Source organism: Mirounga leonina, unplaced genomic scaffold, assembly GCF_011800145.1.
Source record: "Mirounga leonina isolate KUSES-001 unplaced genomic scaffold, KU_Mleo_1.0 Mir_125, whole genome shotgun sequence".
In the NCBI taxonomy this organism is placed as follows: Eukaryota; Metazoa; Chordata; class Mammalia; order Carnivora; family Phocidae; genus Mirounga; species Mirounga leonina.
In genome coordinates, this window is record NW_023270305.1 from 54382036 (window position 1) to 54407438 (window position 25403).

A 25403-nucleotide genomic window follows, 5' to 3' on the forward strand; every position below is an offset into this window, starting at 1 on the left:
CCCTTTGCGTGCAAAGAGCTTTGTGCCATAGAAAAAGGTTCCTCTCTACCTTCTAAGCTTCATTTTATTCAATCGGCTCTTTTTCACATTGTTATAGCCAGTGAATATAGCAAAGTTGGATTCAGAAGAGAACCTTAAGCATTATTATAACGCTTAGAAGAAATGGCTTCACACTGTATAATCTATCAAAGGTGTCAGATTTACAAAATGCAGATTTTCTGTCACATTTGGGCACTCCAAGCACTGTATCTTTTCACTAAGGTGCTGACTGCTGTTTTAATGAGGCCCTTTGGTGGCTGTAAAAAACTGAAAGAAGAGGATTAGAGGGGTTACCCTAGATATTGTCTATTTGTCTTACAAATTTCACACTAACTACCAATTACATCGCCATAAACCTTTTGGCTACTTCAAGCTGTATGCCATATAATACATAAAAAATACGCTATGTTAACCTCTCCTATATTATACGCATAACTACAGCCACTGATGCAAGTAACATATCTAATGAAGCCAATAATGAGGCTCTTTAAAAGTAGTCTTGTTATAGGAATAATATTAGAGCAGTTCAGTTAGAGGCTAAGGTCCATTATGGAATACTTCCTATAAACTCTGGTCCCAGGTCTGGAAAGATGCTGACACACTAATTCAAGCTCAAGAAGGGCATTAATTTTGCAACCTTCTACTTGTCATGCTTAATGGGACATCCTGCCTAGGTGAAATGAACCTGATATATTCAGGTAAACATAATTTAATAGGAAAGATAAAAAGAAATAGACTTTTGGCATGACCCTAGGGAGATGAAAATCTCTGCCATTTTATTTGAGAACCCAACTAACAAGAAGAATCTCCATGGTGCTTGGTTGGTACAGGGTTGTACATAGTAGGCATGCAAAAATAGGTATTGCATTAAAGAATAAATTGAAAAATCATGGTTAAAGTTTTGAGATATTATTGTTGTTCCCCCACCCCCAGTTTCCTGTAATCCATTTTGTTGGCGGGGAATGATAATGCCAGACAGGGAAGGCAACTGTGTTCATCTTGGGGAAGAAGACACATATTAATGTGGGGTTAAGCATCTGAGTGTGAAATCAAGATCTCCAACAATACAGCACGAGATTTAAAAAGCAGGCATGAATGTCAGTGAGTAACCGTGCATCCTCTTTCATTTGCAATCACTCTTAATAAGTCTAATGAGCTTCCAAAAATTGTGTCAGGGTCTCAGATAAGCTTATGGAAGGCAGCTATTGGAGAAAGTAGAAGTCCATCTTGCCAAATCAAGCGTTACACTAGCGTTATGCACACACATGTTCCCCAAGATGCACATGCACGTACGCACAGGCATATACACACAAGAGGTACGGTGGGGCTCGGGCTCCCTCATTCCAAGTCTGGTCTCCTGCTGCTTTGAGAGAGACAAATCTAAAACGGCCCCAGAAGACATTGATTGGCCTTAACATTTAAAGCAGCTCAGGAACATAAAAAAATCGAAATAGTTAATATTCTGGGTGATGAATCCATGCTTCAAGTCACTGAATGGGCTTTGTCATTAGGAAATTTGCCAAGTTCTCTTTGATTCAAAGATAAAATGAACATGGCATTTTTGGTCAAGTTTTAAAAATTACACAAGTAGGAACTATGATTCATAAATTTCTAAAAACACCTGAAAACGGTTTCCCCCAGCCCTTCTTCCAGCTACTTTCAGATAGGTTAAAATATGGTTAAATGGATGATCTGGAGGATAATGTGGTTAAATCCATTGTTGTGAATTTGAATTTATCACATTTCTGTATTTAGCTAGCCAGGCACTTGTAAATCTACAGGGTTCATTTTTATGGAAAAATCAATGCATTTATCCCCCCTGAATAATATATGTTACTTGTGAAAATGAGTCTTTTACTTACAATTTATTTCTAACAGGGACAGAGAGAAATGTATATGAACACTCAACAAATGAGTTAAAATAAAAAGATAAAAAACCCTTACCAATAAAAAATCTGTTTGGATAGTTCTGAGATGATAGGTCTTCCTTAGTCTTCTGCCTCAGTTGTTGGAATATCTGTGGCATGTCAAGCCATTTCTGCTTATCACCAGTAGTTGTTTCCTAGATGGGAATGAGTGTCATCAATTCCACTAGACATGATTATCCAAGATGGTAAGAAAGCTGACCATGCCAGAGGAACCAATTTGACCTGTACTGATTATCAGAACGATGTCAAAGAATAATACCAACAGAAGATAAGTCACTCTTTTGGTGCAATTGAGTAGACTGGGATATATGCAGAAAATCAGGCATTTCGAGCACCACAGCTAACTTTTTATTCATATTGTTATTTTTGTCCAAATCTCTTAAGTGTCTCATCTGCAAAGTGTTGAGAAGAGTTACTTATTCATTAAGCACTTTGCATAATCTTTATAAGTAGCACCATGGAAACCAAAAGTACTGTACTACTTTGGTCTTCTCCCTGGTTGAACTCAGAGAAAGGAGTTCCTATTCCATAGTGAATAAAGGAGAAAGAAACGAACACAAAAAAGGTGGTTATTATAAATGTCTTCTTAATGATTACAGCCTTGGATTTGTATCTATCCATCTCTGATCCTTGAATCAGAATGGGGATTTATAAACTCAGTCTTGGAGGTAACCACAAGGCCCTTCCTAAATATTCAAGACACACCTACTAACTCTCACTGCTTAGAGACTGCCTGTAGACATCAGTGTAGGAGTAGAACTTTATCCTGAGGTTTTCGCTTTGCTTGATCGTGATCTGGAACACCAGGCCCTTATTCTTGCCCTTAGATGACACATAATTCTATCTAGGTAGGTAAGGTACAAAAGAAAGAAAATCTGCCAGTAATGTACACTAGCGCCATTTGGAATCTATGGGCCCGATGCCCAGAAATCTGAATTAAAATAAGATTTGGAAAAAGAAAAAAAAAAACTGTTGATGTTTCTAATCATTCTAATAAAGTTATCTACCTTCTGCTGGATCATTTTTTTCTACCAGGAGCTGTGCTCTATTCTATATGGAATAGACTACGCTAAGCTGGATAAAAAATGTCACCTTAGGCACCTGAATTAATAGTTCAGTTATGTACGCGGTTAAGTCTTTACTATAGATCAGCATAAGTGTGCTAGACAGACAATTCTTTAGAGCTAACATTTTAAAAAGGTGCCAAAGCCCCTTTGAGATCTGTGTGAATTATCCAGATTCAGGGGGAAAAAAAGTTAAATATACCGTGCTTTTTTACCCCCCTCCTTTTCTTAGTTGCACTGAATAAGTAAAATTGCAGCGAAGTTGGCAAGAATAAATACTTCCTCGGTTTTTCTAAAGCTGCAATTAATGATAATGAAGCTATACCTTATATGGCAAGAAATACAGTACAAATTGGATAAGTAAGAAAAATGATCAGCCATTGTGCGCCTCTGATATAGTACATCAAGGTACCGCCACTGTGAGGCTATCTTTATTTGAGGCCATTAAACAAAACAATATAAATCTGCAGGCAGGTGTTTCTTGTTGCAGAAGTATTGAAAGTTGTAATGCAAACAATCTAATTTTAGCATCTATGTAGAGTGTGAAGTAAATTTACTGATCATTGATGCATTGAGCATGGGAAGAAATAGTCAGCAGGAGCTTTCAGCGAGATTATCCTATTAAAGCAGGAAGACTTCATGTGGTTGTTAAGGAAGTAGTCAAAAGCAGGTGATGGAAGTGGGGGTTTGACGACTCGTCAGTGGGCCCAGTGTACATGTTAAGTTGTTGTTTTCTGCTCAGCTAAGCAGCAGAGAATTGATATGTTAGCAATGAAGTGCAATGACAATTAAATTGTAACTGACCTACATGTTACCGTCATTACGCGTTCTCTTTTTTACTGCTTTCCCTCTTATTTAATCACACAGTATGGGGTTTTTATTAGGCTGTAATGTTAAAATCTTCATCCATTTAGCCATAAATGTGTGACTGGATATCTATCAGACTTCCTTGCACTATACAAACAAAGCCATTTTGCTGAATCACTGTTGACTTGTTTGTGGCCTAATTTAATGAGTGTAATAACTTACATTACTATCCAGTTAACATTTAGGAGCCCAGAAAAGACCTGCTAGCATGCAGTAAGCTACTGTATACATTCTCTATTCATATCACTCCCCTTTGCAGTAAATTTTATACAATAATATGCACTGCTTACAACACAAGCTCAGTTTCCATCAGCCAAAGGGAGCATTCCAGAAGTTCACTAAGCTTAGGCTGAAATGCTTCTTACATACAAGAATCAGCCAGCATGCTTTCCTTTTTCTGGATGCCACAGCAGTTGTATCTTAACCCCTTAAAAAACAATAAACACAGGTTACAACCTGCAGACCAAGATAGCTCAGTCCTTCATATTTTCTTACTGATGTTTTAAGCCTCTTCCCAGCACCCCTCACCCCCTCGCCAAAACTCAGGAATGAAAAATACTGACTCAAGGAGAGAGAAAGAAAAATCACTGTTTGTTAAACAAAATAAAGTTACAGGATAAAATATAAAAGCAAGAAGGCAACAAATAAAATGGGTTGTCTCTATTTATATTTATGTGATTAAGCTGTCTGTGATCTTGAATTATGTACCATTTTATATTTCCCTATAAGAAAGCTTCCCATCTTCCCCCTCAACCCACACATATCTGTATGTTGTCTTGTTAAATGATTCCTTTACACAAACATACTGTAATTTATTTGTGTTTCCATTACATTACTTAAAAAATTTTTTTAAAACTCTTTGTCACCTCATCTGCCTTAACTATTTAACTAGCATCTGAAAATTCAGTGGATCAATTAAGTCACCAAAAAGTCTCATTATTTTCATACAAATGTTATGCATAGATGACAAATGTAAAGCTCTTCACTCGTTTGAAATAACCATTACTGAAAAAGCAACATACACTCTCACACACATATATATGGACTTCACAATTTATAAACAAGTATTTCCACATTGAGAGATTTGGAGCAGATGGACTTCATTTTTTCTTTACCCTTTCAGAGCAATATCTCTGCATTGTTTGTGTCAAGATTTAAGTCTTTAATTACTATCTATTGGGTAATACCTCAGATTGACATTACAATCTTAGAAGTCTCTAATACTGTGGGGAAGAAAATCACAGATGGAAGACATACTTTTAAATTTTATTTCATTCTGTGAAATAGACAAAAGCAACCTCCTACTCTTATCCCAAGGGAAAATGTATCACTCTGGACAATTGGGAAATTACTTTGGTTTTAATAAAGGATGGGCCAAGTAAAATTTTTGAGTATGCTAATTAGAGCTTCTATGTCTGGAATTGTATCTTAACTACCAATAGAAAAAGCATTTTACTGACAAGTTTATTTAAAATAAGCTCTCAGATCCTGGAAATTAGGGCAGAAAAGCAACAATAATAGAATTTCCTTTTTCAAATTGACCTCCTACTAGATTTTTGGTGCTGGAAAAAGCATATTAAAACAAAGAACAGAATCTTTGTTCTCATAGGGCATATATTCTGGTATGTGTGGGGGGAGGGGGATACATGAAAAAAATAACAAGTAAGTAGCATGTTAGAGGGTAATAAATAATGAGGAGATGCAAAAATAAAGTAGGAAAGGAGGAGAAGGTGTGCTATGAGGAAGGTGGATTTTATTCTGAGTGATCATGATAGACTGAGAAGGTATGTTTGAGCAAAAGACTTGAAGGAGACAATACAGATACCTGTATTAATGTATAATCTAAATACATATTATATGTAAAATTAATGTATAGCCTTATACATCCCATGTTATATTAATAAAATAGTGTCATGATGAATTGGATTTCTACCAGAAAAAGGTTTAAAGAGTGGCTAGCAAAAAAATATAAACTATAGGTGGTGTGGAGTCAGGCCACCTGGAAGACTGGCCCTTGCATCCCCTCACAACTTCCCTTTTTTGAATCCATAATCCATTATTTTTCCCTGGAGTAAACCTGTCACTTTGGGGATCTGGAGTGATAGCAGTTCCAAGCCAGGCTGGGTGAAGATGTACCTGTGTTATCTTGACTACTAGTATGTAGCACATGGATAATCAGATAACCATGACCACTTTTTGGCACTTATTTCCAATCCAGGCACTACCCATTAAACACCCTTGTGAAGTAGGCATCGTTAGGCACAATTCAAAGCTAGGCAAAGTGGAGTTCTGAGAAAGTAACCAACATGGCAATGTTCAGCCAACTACTGAATAGAAAAGTGAATTCTCTGACCCCTGTACCACAGCTCTTTCCATTCTTGTTAGGACAAAATAAAAGCAAACACAGAACCAAGCAAAACAACATGCAGTGTCAATCAAGAACATCAAACTCATGGGAAGGTTAACAACAACCTGGAGTAGAGGCTGAAAGCACCATTAAATTTGAAGTTAAATGTTACCATTTATGCATATTATGCAAACAATTGTTACATTGGTGCTTCTTGATCTAAATTGTGGATACTAAATCAAACTTTTGACGAGAACTGCCAATTTATTGATGCTTCCTTCTTTCCTGAGGGTGGCTTCTGCTAACCCATATGGCACTTTTGTATGGGTAGAAAAATGGATCCTTTCCTCCAGATGGAGACAGCTCAGTGTTGGGACTAGGCAAGTAGACTGCTAGTAAGATTTTTGTCCTCATTGGGTGTCGTTGTGCATGCACGACCAGCACCAGCAATTCTTGGCTGCCCTACTTTCTAAACTTAAACAGTGGCAACCAAGCTAGTGAAAGAAGTTAGAGAAGCTCCATCTTTATTTGAAGTGGTCATTTCCTTCATACTCTTGTGTGACTCCATCTTACAACATTGCCTTTCTTGACTAACATTTTTAAAAATCCATGGTGGCAAGGGAAATTACTGGGAATTTTTTTTTTTAAAGATTTTATTTATTTATTTGAGAGAGAGAGAATGAGAGAGAGCACATGAGAGGGGGGAGGGTCAGAGGGAGAAGCAGACTCCCTGCCGAGCAGGGAGCCCGACGCGGGACTCGATCCAGGGACTCCAGGATCATGACCTGAGCCGAAGGCAGTCGCTTAACCAACTGAGCCACCCAGGCGCCCAAATTACTGGGAATTTTAATACAAATCTGTAAGAAGAAATAAATTAATTTTGGTAACAGGACCATCTTGGATGAGCATGTCTGAAGCTGCTGAGCACTTACTCTGTCCATCTTCTTTTGTTCATTTCCTTCCCAATCTGTGGAACCAAGCTACTTCAAGCAACAACAACTCAGTATAAAACAAATGTGGTTTTTGAGCCAAAAAAATAAAAGTGGGTTCAAAGCCCAGGTCTGCCATTTACAAACTGCATGATTTTGGATAAATTCCTTCATCTTTCTATGTGAACTTGTTTTCTTATTGGCTTAAGAGAAACGGGATAATTGCTTTACTTTTCAAGATTTGTTTCTCCCTTCACTTTGCTACCTGATATCTATAGGAAAAGACCTATGTTCCTTGGTCCAAGAACCTCTTTAGTGTCACTGGAGTTCTATCTTTACAACATCATCTTCGGTCACCACCATCTTCCATCCCCCCACACTAAAACACTCCACTTTTTTTTTTTTTTTAAGATTTATTTATTTTAGAGAAAGAGATAGAACATACCCACGTGCACACAAGTTGGGGGGAGGGGCAGAGGGAGGGAATCTCAAGCAGACTCCCCACTGAGTGTGGAGACTAACACGGGGCTCCATCTCATGACCCTGAGGATCATGACCTGAGCCGAAATCAAAAGTGGGATGCTCAACTGACTGAGCCACCCAGGCATCCCTGACACACTCCACTTCTGTACTGTACCCTATGCTTTCATAATACCAAAATGATTTTAATGCCCACAATCACACCATGATATTTCATGCCTCTACACTTTCCATACTATTCATTTTGCTTGGAATAGCCACATCTCCCCACAGCTTCTTTGGAAAATTCCTATTCATCCATAAATTCCTGACTTGGCTTTTATAAAATTAAATGAAAGAATACATGCTAAGTGTTCAGTTCAGTGACTGGCACATAGGGAGAACTCAGTAAATGTCAGCTTCCTCTTTCCTATGAAAACTCCTTCCATACAATTAAATATGCTTCCTACCCTGTGTAACTGTACCATATGTAGTCTTTTCATACATCCCACTTTATTGAAGACCAGCAATATGGATGGCATAGTGAAGAAAGCATTGGGTTGGTATCATTCTCTCTCCATTCTGGTCCCAGCTCTGCCACTTTACTAATTCTGAACTTTAAACAGATCATTTAGGCTCCATGGCCTGTACCTCAAGGATAACATTATTTACTTTCATTGGTGGTTATAAGAACTAGAATTAATGACCTCATGGTACATGGCCAATGAAAATCAGTTGCTATCAGTATACTATACAAATCAGCTTCTATTACTATTACTCTACAGTAACACCACTCCACATCACTCTGCATGGAGTGCAAAAAATTTAACCTTAAAAATACAAGCTGAGTTATTATGTAGTCAATTTTGAATACAGGTGAGTTTGAATCCAGTAATGAAATCCAATATTCAATCATGTTATATCTGAATTTGTTTTGTTGCAGAGTGCTTTACTATGGGATTATTTTCATCATTACCGTGTATTTTCTTTCATGCCTACCTTATTCACTAGACTACTAGTTTCTTAACTACAGACCATAAATTCTTCCATATAGTGCAGGATTCGGATTAAGAGTTGGACTGCTTGGGTGCCAATCCCAGCTATCACCTAATTCTATGACTCCGGGATACTACTTAAACTCCCTAAATCTTGGTTTCCTTCTTGTAAAATGAGGGTGATGATGATGGTGAGACCTATATTATGGAAGATTGTGAGTAAGATGGTGAGGCTAACAGAATCTGACACTTATTAAGTGCTCATTAAAGACTAGCGATTATCATTATCATCTTGTTCTTACCACTATTGTGATCATTCTTATTATTGACCACAGCACCTATCGAAGAACCTGTTCATGTATGAGGCATTCAGTAAATCTTAGTTTAAAATTTCATTAAATCCTCTTAAAATTTGGACGCTATCATTGAGGAGAGTCAGTCCCCTTGCAGGCATCTCCAGATGGCTGAGTGTGAAAAGATCACTCTCTAATTGGCCTGAATTCACCCAAGTCAGCCATTCTCTCAGCACCATACTGAGGGCCTGAGGCCCTCTCACCCAGCTACCTCTCCATCTTCCACCTCCTTCCACCAGAACTGGCCAGCCTCGGGGCAGCTGGCTTCTGTCTGCCTCTCCCACCAGTCACTGCCAAGGATGCTAGGCAGTCCTTTATTGGAGCCAGGTGGAGCTGGCAAAGCCAGCTGTTGTCCGCCTTGTGTTGCCTGGACTTGTGGATGCCAATCTTCCTCCTCCCTGGCTCAGGATAAATCTCTGGCATCTTTACTCATTTCTGCAAACCCCAGGCATAGGGTCCCAATACTCAAGATTTTCCTTGTGGGAATGACACCATTATGAAAGTGATAATCCTATCATTCTTTTACCTACACTCACTTGTTTGTTTTACTGAGAGTAGATCAATGTAAATGAGACATGGCATGCTTTGCCCTCCAGAATTCAAAGAAAATAAATATGTAGATTCAATAAAAAGAGGAGGGGAACACCCAAAATATCTAAACAAGCAACTTCTGAATCTAGGTGCCTTACGTCGAATCCTCCAACTCTGGGCACCTCTTCTAGGAAGTTTCCATTTGTAATTATGCTGAGCCACAAGCTGATTGATCTTTCTTTAGAGGGGAAGTGGAAAAACAGAACTTAAGTGTTTTCAGCATTCAGCTCTCCTAACTGCTACAGCCACGGCAGGCTTATCTGGTGGGAGCTAGCAGGAAGCCTATAACCGCTTCATCCTCACTCCCCAAACGCTGGCAACAATTAAATGAATTCTTAAGAAGAGAATCAAAAAAGCAGGAGGCAAAATGAATGGCTTATCCAAGTGCTGAGGAAGGAGAGGCTGTGTATTCAAGATGGAAAGAATATAAATACACACACACACACATGCATATTATGTTACATATCTATAAAAATGTGAAATGTTATTTATTTTGAGAATACCCAGTCATTTCCATCTGTAGTAAGAATCCATAATAACATTCTCTGTTTATATAACTCTTTTCACCTCAAGAGATCCCGAATGCATTTCAGACAGCTCTATATACAAACAGAGGCCAGGAGCTCCGCCATCTCTGGAACTGGCAGTGGGAGCCAGGCAGAAAACGTGTGTGTGGCTGCATATATCTTGGCAACCGCTGATGGAAGAGGGGCAAGTTGGTCAAGGACAGTGGGGCGACCCCCACATTCTTAAGACAGTGTCAGAGGGGCCTTCAAAGTCTGGGTGACACCTCAAATTTTGATAGCTAATTAAGAAAAAAAAAGCTGAAGAGAACTCCATTTATTTACTTTGGAAGGATGAAGGATGATGTGGGGCAGAGCAAGGTTAGTGAAGCAGTGACTCCAGGGAGTAGAAATAAATCTGAGGCATAGATCACAAAGTCTTCCCCTCTAGCTTATATATTCTTATTACACCGAATACACTTAAGATGGGAGCACACATAAAAGGGTAATATCTGTTGATTCATTGATACCCCCGTTTTCCGCTCTCCCAGAAAGGACTGACTGGATTACCTGAAACCCTCTCTCTTTTTCCTTTACCAGTTCAGTCCACAACATAGTTGGTCTGCTTCAAAATAATTCTCATTTTTTTAAAAATGAAAAATAAGAAGGCAGCAATAATTTACAGGCATTCCCACCTCAGAAACCAAACCTTGGCAGAAAAGTGTATTTCTACATGGCCCTAAAAGTGGATTCCCTAAGCCACTTGAAAACAACATACTGGAAACTTCCAAGTATCCAGCAAATAAACTGGAAAATGGCTAGTCCCTGTTAAAGAAAATAGGACTGACCAAATGCCCAGTTATCAGGATTGTACTCAGGATCCTTAAATCATGCTTGTCTGATGAAAAAAACAACTTATTCCTAGGGACAGAAATGGGAGATGGGATGAAATGACACATACTACTATGAAGAAAGGAGAAAAGAGATTCTGGTGAAGTGGTCAGCTTTTGAAAACCTCCCTTTCCCACAGCACTCTTGGACCCTTTCAGTAACCCCTCTAGCACCTTGGTGTCATGGTCCTCCCACTGAGGTACACCGTGCCAGAAAAGTCCAGTGTCTGAGCTCAGCCCAATACAATATAGTCCCTAAATACAATATAATCTCTCCATTTTAGACATTAGCTTTTCTAGGGCCTGTGACTTTAGGGACTTCCCACGTAAACTCAGCAAAAAACCCAGGGAGGGACACAGGGATACTGAATTCCTTTGGGGCTTCAATTTGAAGCAGTGGTAACAGTGAAGATTACCTGGTACAGGAAACAAGCCTCACTATTACTCTTTTGGGTTGTGTCCTTTAAAGGGCTATGGAGGGAGAAATGGCAGGGGTGGAAAGACAACTGGGGCCGCTCAAAACATTTCTGGGAAACTTATCCCTTCCTACAAAATATGCTTCTACTTGCCACGCAGCCTGAAAGAACAGTGATAAAAACAACTGAGCACATTCAGAGCAGTCCACTTGAAAGGGATATTCCCATACTGAATCTGATTCTCACATTATCTCAAGGAAGTCAGGAGAGTAAAAGATTTACAAACCAGGAAAGTATGAGGCTTAGACCTGCCAAATGGCTTAATCACCTTCAGAGCTGGAGCTTTCTTAGAAAGTTCTTATTGCAGAATTCCAAGTTCTTTCTATTGTACCTTGCCCCAAGTTCTAATCAGTAGGTGGGACATCTGTGATGAGCCAGTGCTTTACTTTGACCTTCAGAACCTTCAGCCTTCACCTCTCCATTAGACTGAAAAAGGGCTAGGCAGACATGAGAGGCTGTCAGGTTTTTGTTTTTGTTTTTTTAAATATTTTATTTATTTATTCGACAGAGAGAGAGAGATAGCGAGAGCAGGAACACAAGCAGGGGGAGTGGGAGAGCGAGAAGCAGGCTTCCTGCTGAGCAGGGAGCCTGATGTGGGACTCGATCCCAGGACTCTGGGATCATGACCTGAGCCGAAGGCAGACGCTTAACTACTGAGCTACCCAGGCGCTCCGAGGCTGTCAGGTTTATAGGGAAAAGCAATGGGGATTTTATTTCTTCTTTGTAGTTCCCATTTAGTTGCTCCTTGTCACTCTTTATACCATCCAAACACACATTCAGGCAGAAACAAAAGGAGACACTAACTTTGACGAGAAGATATATGCATGTACGTATGTGCATTTATTTTAAAACTGCAATATATTACATATTATTTCAATTCTGATGAATTACTGAAAATGTTTAAAAATTGTTACAAAGAGCCCCCAAATGGAAAAGACAGTCTTTTGTTGGTAGGACCAGGAAATCAAAGGTTACTCAGTTCAAATCAGAAAAATGATCAGAGTACTAAAACCAGAGACTATCTCCTGAAATTTGGAAGATGTTGTTCAGCACCAAAAAAGGGATTATGAACCTGTTTATAAACTAGTCAGTAAACTTTGGAGCTCATTCTCCCCAAGTTAAGTCTAGGCTTACAGATAAAAGTGAAACACTCCAGCAAATTCAAGGAGAATTTGGATACATTCAAGCATGGCAGGAACTCAATGGAAGGTGAAGAATACCCATACTTTTCCCCAGCCTTGGATGGCAACTGTGCTCTCCAAGACATGTTTCTTGGTGCCCCTATCAGAGAAAAACTCATGGCTATACAACAGATAAAACAGCAAACAGGCCCAATGTGACACTATCTTAAATAAGGAATGGGTCACATTGTCCTTTTCCTGGTCTTGAGGTAGATTTCACTCTGTTCTGGAGTGTTCTGCAGGTGTTGGCAGAGTTGACCATAGGAATATTTATTTTAAGAGAGATTTTCTTACAGTTGAGTGGAAAGGGACGTTGTTGCATATTTAGAGAACATATAAGCATGTGCTAAATGGAATTTTATCCCAGGAAACAAAAATGAAGACAAAGGAATGACCTTCATATGTGAAAACTGCCAAGTGGAAGCAGGGGTCTATCAGTCAAGAACTTCAAGGGTTTGGGGGAAGTAAAATTCTGCCACATCCAGAAGGAGAACAAGAAATATTAGTGAACAATTCTAAGAACTTCCAGCAGGATATTTGTTTACTTGACACCAGATGGCTGAGCCAATATTATCATGTGCAAAGTGCAGGGGACAGGTACCAGCTTAAGATAAGGAAGAGCTTCCATGTAGTAGAATGAATTGGCTAAGAAAGCAGCAAAGTCTTTTTCATTGGTTATATTTTGAAAGAAACATAAAGACTAAAAAAAACTAAAGCTAAAAAAATGTTACAGCAATCCAAACTGACTATAGGAGCCAGGTAGGTAGCATAATGTGTGAATCATCCAGGAAAAAAATATACATTAAACATATGGAAATAATCTATAGTTCCATAAAGACATTTGCTCTCTCCTGTGTCTTCATTAATGGAGCCTTTCCCATCAACTTTTAAAAGGGACATAAGAATAAAGGGACACTCATTTAATTCAACACAAAACAAAACTATGTTAAGAGTATGATAGATAGGTAGCTGACACCCAGCCTCAGCCCAGGGGCCAATGGAGAGTGGAGGGGACAAAGGAAAGTTGGAGAGTGTGCCTTGCGGAAAAGGGAGTACAATGCTAGCTGATTATTGCCATGTGGGGAGGCTGGCCTAATGTGGACAGCTTTTCCATTTTTATTTTTTAAGAAGGGCCAGAAATCTTGATGTGGACATGCAATCTCCCATTTTTAAATGTTTGTGCAATTATTTCCAAAAGATACTCTGTGGGCCAAACAAAACATGATGTAGGCTGGATCTGGCCAAGAGCCCACCAGTTCATGGCTTTTGCTGGATAGAACAATTCTGTTATAAGTATGGGTGTGGAGGGAAATGGGGAATTGTATGGTCTATAAGATCCTGTTGGGAGCCCAATAAATAGCACCCCTCTTCCTGAATTCTGAACCAACTGAAAAATGAAGACAAAAGAGTGAGCCATGGTGGGGGTTGGTGCAAATTAGAACTTTCTTACTGAATAAACCAAGGTTGGGGAAAATGGGCAAGAGGGCTTCCTGGAATTGGAGACATTGGACTGGGTCAGGCCTTTCTTCCCTCCTCTTTACCACCACATCCACCTGTAGGATGTGCAAGTAGCCGGTTCCCTAAAAAGACATCAAGCAGAATGGGGGCAGTTACCCAGGCTTAGAATCTCCTTCCAGATGCCCCAGTTGTATAATTCACTCCTCCTCCCACAGTGGAGATGGGGGAAGGGGGCTTGAATGAAAGGACTATTAGAACTCAGGAGAGTTTCAGATACACAATAGCAGTGGAGAAGACAGGATCCCCCTCAACAGTTATTTCCAGCCAAAACCACCTTTAGCACACAGTGCATCTTTGTGCAAGTTACAAAAAGGCACTCCACCCTGGCAGATGAATTGCAGAAAGGCCCTTTCCTCCCAGCTGATCAGCCCCAGGCTGGGGCACATAGCTTGGCAAGCAGTCCCAGGGCTAGATTCCAGCCCACACTTGCCTACTCGGCCTAGTGCCTAAGTACAAAACCCCACAACTGCCCATAGCAGCCCCGCTTCAGACTCTAATAATCCTATCAGTTTGATTCCAGACTCTTCAGTCTCCAAAATAACCACAATGTGAGTAGCACCCACTCTCTGTCCACCTCAAACTGTTGGAATTAATATTGGTCCAGGCTCTGTCAAGCTTATGAATGGGGTGAAGCAGAGGAAAGGTTGGCTTCCTGGCATAGTCTGTGCTTTATTATTATTATTATTATTATTATTATTATTATTATTATTATTCTCTCAATTTCCCAATCACTATGTTGGTACAAATTTCCAAAGAATGAACAGCCATTTTTTTAGCATGTCAGAATTTAGTGAGGCTATAATCATTTCTTCACAATGTTTTTTAGTAAAGAATATATTAAGGGAGACATTGTTCTAAAAGTTTCCATGTACAACTGTGGCTTGTCCCAAGTTCTTTGTATTCAAATGTCAGACTATAATTGTTGGTTAGCAGCAAGGTTACCAGATGGGTTATAAAATGCATCTCAAAAGAGTATCAAAAGGACTTAAGGAAAATACAATTAACAGCTGGTGTAGTTGAGGCAGGCTACAGTTTCATTATAAAAAACAACAGCAAAAAATTAACACCATCCTCATTAGAGCTGAGCAGATTTCTGCACCCATGATATAACATCTTCACTTCTAGAGTTCAACCCAAGAAAAAAGAAAAACACAGGGCTCTAAGTAAACAAACAAACAAAAAACAAAAAGGAATGGAAATTTCTACTTATCAGAGGTGAGAGACATGCCCATGAAGGGGAAAGCAAAATGAAAAACAAAGAATATTTAGTTCAAGCTGATCTCTCTTTAACATTTCATAACCAGGGAAATGCAATCAGCACTGTCTCCAGAGAGACCCACATGGATGTTAGACTTCTACTTTCTTTCATATTTCTACTCAAGCCAGGTGCTTCAGAAAAAAAAAAAAATTAAATATCTGATACTACTTAGCTGGAAGTGAGTTCTTTCCTCTACCACATTGCCAACAAACAGAATTCCCATTTTTGCCAACCTATTTCCAGGTCACTGATGTGTTTTAAGAAAAGAAAGCAGACATGGTAGACTGGATACTCTACAAAAGCCACTCTTTCAAAACTCCACTTACTTGAGACTCACCCATTCATTCATTCATTCATTCATTCAACTAATACTTACCAAGGAGCTCTAAGCAGGCATGGTACAACTGCTTCTGCAGCACCCTTTCCTTCCCCTATGAGCATAAACCACACAGCCAAGGTTGTTTTTATGTACAGTTTAAAATCCACGCACTTTTTTTCTCAGTGAGATGCGCAAGTGATACGTTTACCCTTTCATAAGTATTTGAAGAAGAAACAAGCAAACAAACCCACTCTATTCCACATGTAATTTTATGTGTGTAAAAAGGAGGGAGAACGTATTTTGATTGTGGAGAACATGTATTTGTTATTATCACATTCACCTTAAGGCACTAAAACCATAGAGAGAAGTTGGGGTGGGGGACGATGGGGAGGTAAGAGCAAACATCCTGCTGTTGGCAACCTTAGGTACTCTAATCTCAGGGCAGAAGTCTGTGTCTGAGCCCTCTGCTGTGGTGCAGAGGTTTTCTTCATTTATCTTTCAAACTCCCTCCACTTGAAGACTTGTAAGGTGAAAAGCAGGTCTGCAGATAAATATCCCTAATGTAAGATACCCATGATGATGAGCTTGCTTTCTCTTCTCTCTTCCCTCAGAAAGATAACAAACAGAGGAGGAAAGCATGGCACATGGGGAAGTGGAGTTAAAATGTACTGCACGTTACTAATCCTAACATAACATTGGCAGCTTGCACCATCCCCCTGCCAAACCCAAATTAACACACTGCCTTACTGGAAGGCAAAGGCTGCAGCTATATTTATAGCTCAATTAACAAGTTTCATAACTAAACCTCCAGAAGTCCTAGGCAAACCTGACAAATGCTATGCATCTTAACACCATGGTGACCCTGCCAGAATGCCACCATCTTCTAAAGGGGAACAACTCCTGCTATCACCTTGTGAGAACAATGATGATTGGCACTGGCCCATCTGATAAAGGGAAGCTGGCTGGGCAACTCGGCTCTTGTCAGGGGTACGTCTCATAACAACTCCTAACCAACACACATACGGTTGATTCAAGCAGGCGGCTAATTCTTCTTCCTTTTGCAGATGGATGGAAATGCCTGCTACTTGGGAGCCAATGGCTGCAGAGAATGACTGCCATCTTATGACTCAGGGGCCTTGGTCCTTCTGGGAACAGTGTCACAGACACACAGGGTACATCACTTGGCAAGTACTGTAACTTCAAAAGAAGCAGAAAACCTCTTCATAATCTCTTCTAAGCAGGTTAATTTTCTTGAGGGAGAAAGATTCTTCAGAGGATTATTAGTGCACAGGCAGCATTGTTAGGATGACTAGGGAGGGTGCAATAGTATTTTTAACACAGCACTTGACTTAGAGCAAATTGCCTTCAGTGCTCAGGTAGACTTTCCCTTTATTCAGGAACAACATACATGTTCACATGGCACAGAACATTGTGATGATTTGCCTGCACATCTGGCTTCTCTGTGGGACTGTGAGCTCTTTGAGCTCAGGGAAGGAGGAGCACTCTACTATATTATGTCTTCCACAGCACTTAGTTCAGAAGTAAGTAATAGAAAGGGTTCAACATTTCTGAGTGAATGAATGAATGAATAATTTAATAGATAAATTGGATTAATAAATCATTTAATAGATAAACAGTACTCTTCTCCCACACACTATCAGAACTTATAATTCTGCAAACCTCTTGCTTTAATTTTCTTGCTGGAGTAAAACATATTTCATACACCATCCTCACATCTTCTATCAACTATAATCCATCTCCAGCTACCTCTATCATAGACCTCTTCCCCATTAAGAGCTGGCCATTTAGATCACAGAAATTTGGAAAAACACCTACGGTTTGCTGGTCAGAGCCTCCAATCTATCCATATTGCTTAAAACCCTTGGCTGCTAACACCGGGCAGAAGTAGATGGTCAACTATTCACACTGTTTTAATATATGCCAGGTGCACAACTTTGGGTAAGTTACTAATTCCTGAGCTTCAGTTTCCCTGTCTATAAAAGGAAACGGTTAATTTAGAGTTCCTTAAAAGTGCCTTTTCATCTTTGAAATACTACGAAGTTTATTTTTCTGCCATCTAGTCATACCCACACATACTAATGGCACACTTCTTTGTTCTCCTATCCCCTAAAAAGGATGTTTGCCGAAGTTGTTTTAATACACCCAAGCTTCTGAATGTGGTATGAGAGAGCCCATGCTCTTTTTGCCCCTTGGTGCTCTCACTGCTGGGCTTTTGATATCCAAGTACAAGGGTATTCTTTCCAAGGAATGCAAGTGGACTATTTCCTCAGGACAGCTTTGTGGCTGTTGAAAAAATTAAGCTATAAGCATAGGATAAAGAGGCTAAGACAAAGTGAGGTGCTGTTATTAAGGTAGACTGCAGTCAAACTAATAAGGATATTCTGCCAGCATTCAAGGATCTACTGCCTCTCCCTGCTTTTTCAAGGAACAAGATCTGGAACAAAGATGCTTCTGCAACAGGGACCACAAAGACGTAGGCTACAGACTAAATCTGGCCCCCAAATACATTCAGTGGCCGGGTCATGCATAGCTGCTGTTACTGATGTTTTAATGTGATCTTTGGGTGGGTCATGGGCTGCTCAGTTTGTCAATGGTCCTTACCACTCCTTATGCCTTATACTTCTGTCTTATCCCTTTCATTCATTCATGATACTGGCCCTTTGCCAAACACACTGTATCTGTCATCTCCCACTAAAACAGAATGTTATGTCCCATGAGGGTAAGATAATCTTCTGTTTGTTCACTATGTCCAGTGCCTAGGTGAATGCTTGGCTCATAATATGCATTTTGTACTTAACTGTTGAATGAATGAATGAATAAAACCCCCCTGCCCAGTTGTTCCCTCTCAGAGCTCCCATTACACTCTGGTCACTCCATCACAATAGCCTTAATGCAACAAACATTTATTAAGTACTCGACACTGTGCCAGGTACTAGAGATATTGAGGTAAATGAGATAGAGTTCCTTGTTTCAAAAGCTCACATTTAAGAAAACGGAATAGGCACATCAACAAATATACCAACACAGCACAATAGTTTTGATGTGCTATGAAAAGATGGGTATTTTGGAAATCAGGGAACATTTGCAATGTGCCTCTGCAGCAGTAGAAGTTCATTACCTGGACAAGGGAGAGATGGCATTCTACACCTAGAGAATAGACTATACAAAGTCACCGAGTGGTGGAGGTACACATGCTCAGGGCCCAGACTACTCCAGTCTAGGTAGAAGAGAGAACATGGAGGAGGAGTGGCTAGAGGTGGCACTGAGAAGGAGCACCTTTGCAGGATTGTGAAGACCTTTACAACAGAGCCGAGGAGTTTAGATGCTATTCTGCAAGGAAGAGATACTATTAAAGTATTTCAAACAGGGATTGCCAGGGAGACAATGGCGTTTCAGAAAGCTACTCTGACTTTCACTGTAGGGTGTAGGTTGACATGAGAATAAGCTCGGAAGTATTTACAGTAGTCTAGAGGAGAGATGATGGAAGCCTAAGGTGGGACAAGTTGTTTCTCCCGGGAGAAACATATGCAATAAAAATTTTGGAGGTAGAATGATAAGATTGACAAGTGAGAGGGGAAGGGAGGTGAGAGACAAGTAAAGGTGGAGGTTTCTGGCTTGGGTCAACTGGATAGATGATGTTGCTATAGAGGGGATGACAAAAGAAGTAGCCAGCATGGGTACAGTCACTGAATTGTCAATATCATGGTCAAGGGTGACCTTTTTCATGGCGGTTTCAGAAAAATGAGGGGAATGAAAATAAGTGCAGTAGATCAAAGAAGGAACATGATGTGAAGAAATTAGAGACTTGTAGAAGAAGGTGTCATGTATTTATTTTTTCAAAACACTTGGTAAAGGGGGTCAGAGGGATAAATAGACAGAGCACAAGAGACTTTTATGGCAGTGCAACTATTCTGTGTGACAGTAGATGTCTGTTATTCTAAATTTGCCCAAACACAGAACATAAAACACCAAGAATGTGCCCTGATGCAAACTATGGACTTTGGGTGATAATGATGTGTCAATATAGGCTCATGGATTATAGCAAATGTACCACTATGGTGGGGGGATATGGTTAGTGGGAGAGATTGTGTATGTGTGGGGACAGGGATATATAGGAACTTTGTACTTTCTTCTCAATTGTCTTATGAACTTAAAACAGCTCTAAAGAATAATGTTTATTAACGATAAAAAAAACAACAACTTGAAGTTTGTAAAGGGGAACATGGTGGTATCCTGAGAGGAAAGCAAAGTCAGGAAAGGTAGTGGTTTTCTCTTCTCTCTTACAGAATGAGAGAGACTTATATAAGTGTAGTGGCTTATAAGTATTTATAGGCTGTGAAGTGGTCTGTGAGGAAAATATTTGAAAGAGAAAATATAGCTGATGCAAATAAAAGTTCTTGGGAAGGACTTAGAACAAGTGTCTAGTACATAATAATTGCTCAATAAAACGTTGGATCATTACCACTACCATAATATCCATTACTTTCTTCTTTATTGTATAGTAATTTAAGTCAGCTCATGAATGACACCAGTAGCTCATACAGAAAAAGGTTATGACTGCTTTGAGTCTGTGTTCCTGATAATCACTTATTATAATTCCTCCAACAGAATCTTCAGTTATTGATTGATTCATTCAAAATAGTTATTGATAAATATGGTAGAACTGGAATCTTCACAGGTGGTCATTTTGGTTTTTGCCTTTATTCTGAGTATACTTCACATATTTCTATCTTACCCTCGAAGTACCAGATGGTACGTATTAAACAAATGGCCCTGGCCCTCTCAGATCACAATGATAAACTTGTCTGTGTCAGTTATGAGACCTTCAACCACAGGAAACATAATTATAAGTCTTGAAAGAGACTGAGGGCTCTAGCTGGGGCAGGATCAGAGATTCCACAATGACATCCAGATTGGATTCCTTCTGTTTTTCTGCTATGTTGGTCTCAGTGTTGGCTTCATCTAAATGCTGGCTTCCCTCAATGTCACAAGATGGCCGTAGTAGTTTTAGGTGTCACATATAGATAGAATGACAGCCAGAGAACAAGAGACCATTTCTTCCTGGGTACCATTCTTGTAAGAGGGAAACTTTCCAAAAGATCTCCAACAGACTCATCTTACATCTCATTGCAAGAATTGTATCACAAGAACTTCAAACCATCCTTAGGTAGCTTTGGGGTATAGGGCCACTATGATTGCCTTAGACTGATCAGGAGCCACCCCCTTGGGAAGGGAAGCAACCGCTTCAGAAGTATGCAGTCTTGCAAAGGAAAGGTAACCCTGGAATGAAGAGGATTCTGTTTGGAAGGATAAACTGTGGGGTGGCACAGAGAGATGGATGTTGGATAGGCAGTCAACAGGGTTTGTTAGATTTGAATCAAAACTAATACAGTATAAGAAAAAAATGATACAAAATGGCAACCCTCCTAACTTGTGGACATAAAATTTGCTTCTGGAAGTTACTCTATGAGCAAAGAGATGACATAATAGTGAAATGATAAACAGGTAAACAGCTACTAAAAGTTTCAACTAGGTGATATGAGAAGGGCCTTATCAAAGTGCTTGGAGACTCACCACACACATTGCATTGCTGTCTCAGTATAGTTCCCATGATGTAGCAACAGAGATTCTTCATTCACTCCACCAACATTTCAGGGTCTGTTATGCATCAGACCTAATACCAAAACCTAAAAATAAATATTAATAAAATCGGTTTTCCTTCACTAAATATATATGACTACTCAATAAATAACTGTAACATGTGTCTTTACGTCCATGATGAGTATGCAAGGCACAGACTAGCACAAAATGCACAGTTGTCAATTTTACTTTGGGGGTAAGAGGATTTCATAAAGTAATGTGATGCTTGAACTAGGTCTTAAAAAATAATTCACTGTTTGTGAGATGAAAAGAGGACTGGGAAATATATTTTTAAAAGAGGACATATTATAGCCAAAGGTGTACAAGTGTGAATTAGTATTCTGCCCCCATGAAACTCCAAGTGGATCCAAAAGTCTAGAGAATAGAGTTCAAGAAGAAAGGCAGATGGGGGTGAGCCTGGAGACTTGGGCAGGAACCAGATGACGGAGAGAGAGCCTTTTATATCTCATGTATATAAATTGGGATTTTATGTAATAAGTAACACTGAAGGCTTGAGAAAGTGAATAGACATCTTAAAATATCATTGACAGCTGGGTCATGGGGAGATTGTGGTGAGAGTAAGTCTAGAGGTGGGGTGTTCAGTTTAGCAGTTGTTTCAATAGTTCGGGAAAATCATGACATCGCTTAAACCAAGGCAATAACAAGGAGCCTGGAGAAGAGGAAGGGATGAAATATTTGATGGAATTCAGTGAAAATCTGAATGTGGAAAAAGAACTGGAAAAGTCCAGAATGACTGGGTAAGTGAAAGTATGATTAATAAGGACAGAGGAGACAAGAGGAAAAGTAAAAGTAGGGTGATCAACTTATCTGGGTTTGTCTGGGCTTTCCCAGTTTTAGTGCTAAGAGAGCTATATTCTGGGAAGCCTCTCAGTCCCAGGCATACCAGAGTAATTGGTTATCACATAAGGGCAAGTACATTTAGAGGAAAGTGTGGTAAGTTCAATTTTGTAGGTAATGAATTCCAAACCTATCGGGCAATAGAACATTCAACTGGCATCTACTTAACCCCCATATAGCTGGCCAGTTCAGTGAAAATTCAACCAACTAGTGTTCACTAACTATGCACCCCTCTAAAAGATGGTTTTCAAACAATTTTCACATTTCCACTCCATGTTGCAAATACCACCCAGCTTTTGCACAGTTAAGGAAGGAGGCCCTGACACAAGTGGTTAGATAGTCTTTCTCCACCAGGGTTGGTGGGCTTCAGATACAAGGATGAATGATGGGCACCTTTTGAGCCCTTTATGCAAATCACTTAAAAAAGTTATCCTTGGGGCACCTGGGTGGCTCAGTCAGTTAAGTATCTGACTCTTGATTTCAGCTCAGGTCACGATCTCAGAGTCGTAAGATCCAGCCTGCTTAAGAGTCTCTCTCCCTCTCTCTCTGCCCCTCCCCCTCCTGCTTCTGTGTGTGTGCGTGCGTGTGTGCACACGCGCGCATGCATTCTCTCTCTGAAAAAAAAAATCCTTAAAAGGAGTATGTCCTATGGTAACTTACAGTCATTTCTATCAAGGGGACTACCCATCTGCTTATTACAAAATTATTATTCATCAGAAAACAGGGTGTTTCCATTCCTTATTTATTAATCTTTGTATCACAGACATACTTGTATTGTACCTATATAAGCATTCAACAATTTGTTGCAAAATGAATTCTTTTAAGCCCAAAAAGTACATATTACACTTATTACATATTTAATCAAAACAGCTATAATCTCTAAATTCCTTTATCTTTTTTCAAAACAAATAAGAATTTGAAAACCAGGAAGTTTTAGGTTTGTACAATAGCTCTGAGATGATTCTAAACATCTAGTTTAGCTTAGTAAAAGCCTGGAAATATGGCAAGAAGGTAGTTCCATTCGATACATTTATTTGTGCTTGCGACCAATATTGTTCTACCAAATAGCATGGTCTATAAACTGACCCAGTGCTCTGAGAGTCCCCAAATGCCTTATTTAAAACAATGGGGCAGACATTGAAGATGGTGTTCAACTCTTAACTTAGCAATTCCCACTACTGATTTAAACCAGACCTTCAGTGTTATTTTAACATAGGTTTTGGATTTAATTATCTTAAATGTCTAAAAGAATGCATACAATTCCCAAACTGTTTATCTGTTTTATGGTAAAATCTCTTCCCCTATCCCTAGAAATCTGTTTTAATTATTTAATCAGTTTGGCTGAAACTCACAAAGCATTAAATTGTTAGTTGTTACTTAACATTCCTTATAAATTGCATTTATTAATTTCTGGATAGAGACTTGTCCATTGCTACAGTAATTTAAATTAGTACCACATGGTTACAGACCGCTGCTGAATGATGATTAAATCTTTGGGGCAAATTCAGTCTTTTAAGATTTAAATGGCACTAGAGATAAGCTAACCAAATTTGGGGCCAAGGAGTTACAATTTATCAAAAATGTAATAAACCATGGCCAGAATATTCATTGTAAGCAGCACATAATGTGGTCCATGAAAGGACATTTTAGCATCTCTCTCACTGTGGTCACAGGGAAGTGCTGACGGTGCAGACACAGCAATGCTCCATTGATATTTAACAGTTCCCATCTACAAGGTACTTTGCAATATTGTGGCTTTTTATACACTCAAGTCCCCCTGACACTCTATCAGTCATTTTGTTATTCTACACAGTGACATATTCCTTTCTTGGTGCTGTAATTTCACAGGCACAAACAATCAACATAGCACACAACCCTTTGGAATCTCAGCAACACAAAGAGGAACTGTAGGATCGTGTGGCATTTCAGAATGATGAATTGCTAGGGGCAAGAGTTCTGTAGGGACTACTGACTCTAACTTACTTAGGTACAGGTGATGAGGGGGAGGCTCTGGAAAAGTTAAGAGATCTCTCTCAGGTCACAAAGGTGAAGAGAGGCTCTAGAATTCCATTTCCTTACTTGCAATCCAAAACTGTTTCTTCAACACCTACTACCACCACAGAGTCCATTCAACTGATATGACCCTGGATCTTAACATTTACTCAGATCACTGAAAGGACCTAATCATTTCTTCCCAGGGAACCAACTGAGGAAATCCAGTGATTAAAAAAATGAATCTTCCCATTGCTTCTGAATACTTAAAAAATAATACTAATTTAAAAACAGGGTAACAGGCAGGGCATAGGGGAGACCATAAGTGTCTCCTACCATAAAGACTGACTGAAACACTCAGGTAAAATAACAAAATCAACTCATAAAATAATAGATTCATCTTCCTGCTGCTAAAGATAAATATTAAATAATCCTAGGTGCTGCTGGCTGAAAATTAATTTCTGTAAGGCAAATAGTATAGTATGTATATGTGTTTCAATTTCTGTTTGGCAAGGTGCCTATTTTGAGCATCCTGCACAGACCTTTGAAGTACTTGGACTTCTCTGATAATGCAGATGCTTAAACAAGAATTGCTTCCTCGGGGCTCCCAAGCACTGTAAAAAAGTCTGTTTTGGATTGTCAGGCTCCCAATTAATTCCAAGTATTCAGTCTAAAAACACAACATTTTTTAATGCATTAATGATACATTGCAACCTTTCTGAATTGAATTGTGCCAGAAGATGGGAGTGACATTAACTTATTAGAGGAGTCACAAAGTGCTGAACCACTGCAATTTGTGTTCCCCAAATTACAGTCAGGTGCAGTCGCCTGCATGGGGCAGGTTGAAACAGGATACAGAGTGAGAAAAAAAGTGTTTCAGATAGAACCCTCTAATGATTAATTTACAATAGAAAAAAGGATAGAGGGCAAATAGTACATTGTATTCTAAATCATGAAACTATTATAGACGTCCCACCTGTCTACTCTTAGACCATCTGAGAGCTAAGCCATTTTATCCCCCAGCCCCAGTTGTTCTGACTGGGCTTCTTTAATATTGGTGTTTGACAAATCACATAAAATGTCCCCAGGAAACCAAACACACTCAGGACCACTTCTGTAGAAACCTCAGAAATGTTAAAATGAAAATAACAACCAAAACAATAACAAAAATCCAC